At 41.6% G+C, this 7,683-nt stretch overlaps 1 long non-coding RNA gene across 2 annotated transcripts in view; it reads right to left on the bottom strand.

The window, feature by feature from the left end:
• Positions 1 to 7,677, bottom strand: part of LOC126494835 (uncharacterized) — a 34,068-nt gene extending 26,391 nt beyond the window's left edge. Inside the window, exons 1-4 of one of the 2 annotated variants that reach the window (XR_007590080.1) lie at positions 7,105 to 7,677; positions 6,144 to 6,253; positions 4,630 to 4,841; positions 4,319 to 4,406 (exon numbers count right to left, since the gene is read on the bottom strand). This is a non-coding gene — a long non-coding RNA (uncharacterized lncRNA). Of the gene's footprint in view, positions 1 to 4,318; positions 4,407 to 4,629; positions 4,842 to 6,143; positions 7,072 to 7,104 lie in introns of those variants that run through there. The other variant, XR_007590079.1, reaches the window with a different exon arrangement.
• Between the last annotated feature and the right edge of the window lie 6 nt (positions 7,678 to 7,683).

Raw genomic sequence — 7,683 nt, 5'->3', positions numbered from 1 at the left:
GCCATGATTCTCCCGCTCCAGACAGACGCAGGTTAAGATCCTCCCTGGTAAGCCAGCTCATGGGCTACATAGAATATTAGAAATGGGTTAGAACAATATGTAAGAGCTAGCCAATAAGAAGCTGGAACTAGCCCGGCCAGGCAGTGTTTGAAAGAATACAGTTTCCGTGTAATTATTTCTGGGTATAAACTAGCCATGCGGGCGGCCGGGTGCCAGGGACGCAGCCCTGCCGCTCTTATTTCAACAAGAAAATCAGAGACATGCATTGTCAGAGCCTGTTTGACTTTTTTTCCCCGTTTAGGATTAAAAAAAAAATGCCCAGTGTTATTTAACCCTTCAAAACCTTTGTCCTTTCTATACTTCCCTGGAGCACTGTTTTTACCCAAATCTAGATTCATCTTGGAGTAATGTGCCACTTATATGTCTGATCGTCTCTGATCCTTACTAATAGAACTTCTAGGCTTCAAACTAAATTCAATTATTCCAGCCTCTTGAGGATACAAGAATTTGTTTCCCCTTTATTAACTATTAATAAGAGATATTAGTTTTGACTATAAAACTTTGTTATCAGCACAGATGAATTAACAAGAGACAAAAAAGAAAAAGACAGTTTGTACGTCATTATGGGATTTAGAAGCTAACTGAGGCCCTACGAGATGGCTAAGCAGGGCAAAGTGCCTGTGGACAAGCCTGATGATTCACGTTTAATCCCCACGCCACACATGACGGAAACACATGACTGCTACACGCTGTTCTCTGACCTCCACACATGGACTGTGGCATGTACTAGCCCATAAATAAATGCAAAATAAGATTTGGAAAAAAGAGCAAATGATAAGTTATAATCCCTATCACCTGACCCTGCCAGGCTAAATGCCATTTCCACATCCATGATGACTTTTAGAGAACAATCATTTTTCCTTATGATTTCATACAAAGGCCTTACCCTGTCAGTATCACAGATAGTGTGCTTAATTGTATGGAATACCAATGCACCCTGTTATGTTTTGTAGGCGGGAATATTATATAAAGCACTATAAAGTTTCTTTACAAAAGGAACACTAGAACTAACCTATGATCCAGCAATACCACTTCTGGGCATGTATTAAAAGAAATGCAATCAATATTGCAGATGAATGTCTAGTGCCCCCTGTTCACTGTACCACTATCACAACATCTAGGGATGCATAGATAAATGTTCTGTGTTCTGAAAACAATGACATCTTGAAATTTGCAGGCAAATGGAACTAGAAAAAAGCCATCCTGAGTGAGGTAACCCAGACCCTGAAAGACAAATATAATATGTACTCACGCATAAGTATATAATAGACATAAAGCAAAAGATAACCAGAGAACCTAGGTAACAAAGAGGACCCTAAGAGAGACATACATGGATCTGTCTAGGAAGCGGAAAAAAAAGACAAGATCTGAGTAAATTGGGAGCATGAAGGACAGGGGGAGAGGGGTGGGAAGGCAGAGGGTGGAAGGGGAGTGGGGAAAAATGTATAGCATATTCCTATCCAAACAATTAAAATGAGAAGGATTTACTAAAAAAAAAAAAAAAACTGTGTTCTGGGTTACCATGATAACCTGTGGATCTCTTTGTAGAAACTCTTGGCTATTTCATATGTGTCCTATACACTATAGCTTTAAAAATATGCATGCATATTAAAATACATAGGAACACAACATGATGAAAGATATCAAGTACTGATATTGTTCTTAAATGATTTATTTGCAGATGGGAGTATTTACAACAAGCATGAAACCAGCAGGATTGATGCATGGAGTATGAGAGATGTTACTAGATCAACCTAGGCCAGAGATAATATTGCCCTAGACCAAGAAGACAAGGTGGATTTGGATACGGAAGAATCTAAACACACTCCTAGCACTTTCTATAAAAAGAAATCAATGGAACGAAATGAGTACAGGAGAATATTTTAGAGAAGACAAGTAACACAGAGCAAGGGCTGCAGCTCTGTGCTTTAAAATAATTCCATTGTACAGGTTTGCTACTTTTAGGCTATGACACAGAAAAACTCATTTAACCACTCTGTCTCATGTCTTCAGACCTGTTGTAGGGTAAAAGGGACAACTGGAGTAGGAAACCGACCAATCACTGAGCACCCTGACTCTGAACCCAGTCTGAGAAAGAAACACACCCTGTTTTTGAGACCTGGGCCGGGGAGAGAAATATCTTTATCCCTAAACCCAGGACTAAAGACGTGTGCCCTGGCTCTGAAACTACTGTCACAGAAACACACTTTGTCCCTAGAATTAGAGTCAGTGAAAGAAATATACCCTGGTCCTAAGATTAGAGTCAAAAAGCTAAAAAGGACCAGTGAAAGAAACATAGTTTGGCCATGAAGTCAGAGTCATCTCTGCCCCTGCCCAACTGCACCAACCAATCGCAGGGCAGGAAACCAACCAATCACTGGGCACCCTGACTCTGAACCCAGAGCCAGTGAAAGAAACACACTCTGGATCTGAGACCTGAGCCAGGGAAAGAAACATCTTTATCCCTGAGCCCAGAACCAAAGAAACATGCCCTGACTTTGAAACTAGTGTCAAAGAAAGAAACACACTTTGTCCCTAGAATAAGAGTTAGAGAAAGAAATATGCCCTGGTCCTAAGAGTCAAAAAGCTAAAAAGGACCAGTGAAAGAAACAGTTTGGCCATAAAGTCAGAGCCATTTCTGCCCTGACCAAACTAAACTTAGCAATCCTTGAGCAGGGAAAAACTAACCAATTCCTCTTCTCCCTGGGAAAACTACGCCCCTAAGAAGCCCTGTATAAGCCTCTCTGCCCCTTCAGTTAAAGGCCACCATTTATCCCTCCCTGGCAGAGGCAGCCACTCTCCTGGACTCCTCCTTCCCAAATAAATTTCTTTCTCCAAAGAGTCTTGGGTGACAACCTTCATTTGCCTGTGCAGACTAGAAGAACCTGGCTGGGATGTTCCTTAGGGGACTGAGCTGAAAAACCTTGCTGAGATGCCCCCTGGGGGCCTCAGCAAGGTGGAGCAGCACAGAACCTTGCTGGGACACTCCTTAAAGGGGGCTGAGCAAGGCTGGGCAGAAAAAAGTAACAACTTTTCAAAGGAGTAGGGGCTTCCCCTTTAGCAGGGTGTTAGCAAGAGAAGAAACATCTTGGGCCGGAGAAGGAGAAGAAGCAAATAGCCCTGCTAGGTCGCTCCCTTAAGGGAGCAGAGCAGAGCTCAGCTATAGCTGCTCTCCAGGAGAAGAGTAGGATCACTATAACCTGCGGGGAGACCATTCCCCATTGCACCCCAGCTCCAGGTAGCCTGACTTCCTCCAGGGATGAGCTGTCCTATTGTGGCTCGAAGTATAACCTGGCTTCCCGATAAGTCAGGATATCTCTCCAACTCTACAACTGTAACATATTCCTCAATACCTGTAACTTGGTATAATATTGCCCAGCTCACTGTGTTATAAAATTTACACGGATTACAATATACTTCAGATAGTCCTGAACTGTATAGTGTGGAAAAATCAAATTGAGCATAAGCAATCATGCATGTTGGATGTGCCAAGCTCCTGCCCCTGTGACTTGCCTGCCATGTTAGACTGGAACCCAGAATTGTGAGCTGAGTCACACTTTTTCTGCCTCAGTTTTTCTCAGGATATTTTCTCACAAAAACAAAAATAAACTAGGATCTACCTTTTGGGTAGAAATGAGAGACAGAGCCAGATAGAAAATGAAATGAAAGTACCTCAGAATATGACAGTCAAAGTATAGAAAAAAGGAATATCCAATTTATATGATCCTGTATGTGTGTGTGTGTGTGTGTTTGCTTGTGCACACATGTGTGTGCAAGATATTTTGGAGGAGATAGTGAAGAACAAGGATTTTCATTCCATCTCTCAATATTAAGAAATATGAAGATGAAAACATTTGGTCTCTAGAGAGATGTTTCATAATGATCGGCCATCAAAGGACCACAGAGGGAAAAAGCTCCCACAGAAATTGAGGAACTTATTGGCTGTGTACCATCAATAGTAGCAGAAAATTATAGAAAATTTTGGAAGTTATGGTGAGAGGGAAGAGATGAAGGAAGGATTGGATCAGAGACAGGAAAGGAAAAAAGAAGCGTAATCCCAACAAACAAGAATGTTTAAAATCTTGGATAAAAATATCTTATGTATGATTATAAATATATACATTGCCTAAATGTGATTTTTTTCAACATAATTTACTCAATACAAGATTGGTTTATAAGTAAGTGTTCCCAAATGTGACTGGACAAAAAAAAAAAAAAATCAGTGAAATGATTCCGAATGATAATCTGTTATACTCACAGATCAGATTGGTTCATAGTTCAGTTGTCATCAGAGAGGCTTCACCCAGCAACTGAAGGGAGCAAATGCAGAGACCCACAGTCAAACACTAGATAGAGAGAGAGAGCCCAAATGAGATCTCCATAAGGTTCCTCCCTTGAAGTTCGAGAAACCACAGATGATGGGGAGGAGTAGCTGGTGTCAGAGGGACCGAGGACACCAGGAGAACATGGGCCCACAGAAACAACTAAGAAGAGGTCATGGGGAATCACAGAGATCGCAAAGCCTACACAGGTCTGTGCTAGGTCCTCTGAGTATGCTATGGCTGCTACCTTAGTAGGTTTTGTGGGAGCGGTGGTGTCTCTGACTCTTCTGTCTGCTCTCGGGATCCTTTTCCTCCTACTGGGTTGCCTTGCCCAGCTTTGATGTACTGGTTTTATCGTATCTTATTGCGCCACGTTCGGTTGATGTCCCTGGGAGGCCTAGTCTTTTCTGGGGGAAGACGGAAGACCTGGATCTGGGGAGCAGGGAGGTGGGGGAAGGACTGGGAGGAATAGTAAGAATATATTGTAAGAGAGAATAAATAAAAACAAAAATAAAATAAGTGTTCATGTAAACTAAAGTTATTAATTAACTTGGCCCAACTTCATTTTGGCTTATAGTAAAGTTAAAATTTTAGGAACAAAATGACAAACTACAAAGGAATACATTTACAGAGATGGCCAATGGTCTTAAACATTTCTTTGGAACAATAAGAATGAGTCTTTAAATTTATTTTTTTTTAAAATCAATATATACATAATCATACAATTCTGATAAAAAATGTTAGCTCCTTGATCCTTATCTCAATTCTGGTTCTACAACATGGTCCCTACTAATTGAGGGTAAAAATTAACTTTAAGAGGAGAGTTCTCATACTCTAGGATATGTTTTCTTACCTATTAATTGTCCTCCTTTGAAATACTAAACTCCTTATTCCAAAGATTAAGAGAATATCTCACCTCTGTGCCTTTAGATATGTTTTGTATGTGAATATGCATATAAAGACAATTTTAAAACACTAAAAAAATTTTAAAAGGTTTTAAGAATATTTATACAACTACTGTCTTTTAAAAAACAAATGAGTTTTTCAAGAGCCATGTCTTAGCCAAGCCTATGTAAGAGAAAACCCTAAACATTTTTTATTGTCATTTAAAAAAAAAAAAACACTTCAAAAAAGATTTGAAAACTCCTGGCTTTGTGTGTGGGCACAAAGTGGTGACTGCAGGAGATTCCTGTGGCCTGATCCTCTGTTGGGGCCTGGCAGGGACAGGCCCACTACTGGTTCTGCTTTCTCAGGATTTGTTCGGCTGGGGCCTGCCAGGTGAGCAGAGTGTGGCTGCCCAGCTGCTGCCCAGCTGCTGTCCCTTGCTGATGTTTCTGGAGGCACTAAGCCAAAGAGCCCGTTGGCCGGGATGGGATGAAGAATGTCCCAATCAACCAGGCTGGCATGGGTGTGCTCTATGCCCTGCCAGATGTGCTGGGGGTATTGCTCCTGATCAGGACTGTTCTGCTGGGGGAGAGGTAGCTGCGGTGGGAGACCCAGAGCCCTCGGGGGTAGCATGGGTCTCTGTTTACACTTAGCTGATAGAGTGTCATGCACGGGTCCTGTGGCCTCTGCCTAGCCCACCTGATGTTTACCTGCATTTGTCTGGAGGAGGTGCCAGCCCAGCCTGTTGGCTGCTCCCCCACATGTCCCACACATTGCCCACAGCCTGCTCCCATAGTGAATGGCTGTCCAGCCTCCCAGCCCTGGTCAGCACTGTACAACTGTTTTTTCAATGCACAAATTGGTGTTCCTCCTCACATTTAGTTCCGTTGTCCCTCCAGCCTTCGACCTGGCGCTGGTATCCTAATTGCCTGGCTTCTGGAAGGTATCGCTGTACATTGTTCTCAGGTGGTCTTGTGGATGTCTTTCTGAAAATAGTTATTTTATATGATTTGTCATGAAATTTGTTCTAATAAATCATTCTTCCATGTGGCAGCAAAAATAAACAAACAAAAAATACTTTAAGGCTGACCAAGGCATTTTAAGAGTTTACAGATAATCTTAATGTGTTACATCATAATGATATATTTAAAAATAATCATCTGAGTCATAAATGCCAAACTTCATCCTGCTCTGGATATTTTACCCTACTTTTGATGCCTCACAGACATTCAAAGAAGGAAATGCTTATGCCAGGAGTGGAGGCAGAAGCAGGTATATGTTATGCCTCAAGTCTTTAACAAATAATTTAAATTGGGTTAAGAATAAAAAACTATTAATGCATTTTACCTTTATGCCTTGCAACATACGCATATTCACGTACATTACCACAAACAGGAACAGAACACATGAGAATACTCTCACATGCACACATGAGAATACTCTCATATATGACCATGCTTGGAAAGTGCATGTGTCTGTATATGTTCATGCTCAGTAACTGTAAACATGAGAAAACATGCATCTGTACTGACACGTGACCATGATGAGAAACTGCCCACATATGGACATGTCCTTATGCATTGACATATAATAATAGGAATTGCATACACATGAAAACACACATATACACTGACATATGACCATATATATGAACATGCATAGATGCACTGATGTGTGACCATACCTGGAAAGTACATACACATGAACATGCATATATATGCCAATATGTGCATATATATGCATGTAACTCTGTCTAGTGTCTTAGTTTTTCTCCTGCTGAGATAAACACCATGACCAAAAGCCACTTGGGGAAGAAAGGGCTGATTTGGTTACTTACATCTCCTGAGTCACCGTCCCTTGAGGAAAGCCAAGGCAGGACCTCAAACTGGAGGAAATTGGAGACAGGAGCTGATGCAGACGCCATGGAGGGGTGCTGCTGACTGGCTTGCTCAGCCTGCTTTCTTACAGAAACCAGGACCACCAGTCCAGGGACTACACCACCCACAACTGCTTGGACATTCCCTCATCAATCACTAACTTAAAAAATGGACTACAGGCCTGACTACAGCCCAATCTTATGGGAGCATTTTCTCAATTGAGGTTCCTTCCTCTCAAATAACTCTAGCATGCGTCCAATTGAAAGAAAAACACACACACACCAAAATACTAGCCAGCAAACCCAAGAAGTGCACACATCTGAACATGTGCCTATGTGCCAACATATAAACATGGTCAGGAGTATAGGTATTAGCTCTTCTTGGAAGTTCTGGTAGAATTCTGCATTGAACCCATCTGGTCCTGGGCTTTTTTTGGAAGGGAGATTTTTGATAACAGTTTCTAGTTCTTCGCGACTAACAGGTCTATTTAGATCATTCACCTGGTCTTGGTTTAGCTTTGGTATATGGTACTTATCTAA

The sequence above is a fragment of the Alexandromys fortis genome, unplaced genomic scaffold (assembly GCF_014885135.2).
Source record: "Alexandromys fortis isolate MF-2015 unplaced genomic scaffold, M_Fortis_MF-2015_v1.1 scaffold_414, whole genome shotgun sequence".
Lineage (NCBI taxonomy): Eukaryota > Metazoa > Chordata > Mammalia > Rodentia > Cricetidae > Alexandromys > Alexandromys fortis.
The sequence above is the reverse complement of the archived record's forward strand: the minus strand, read 5'-3'. Positions and strand labels throughout refer to the sequence as shown.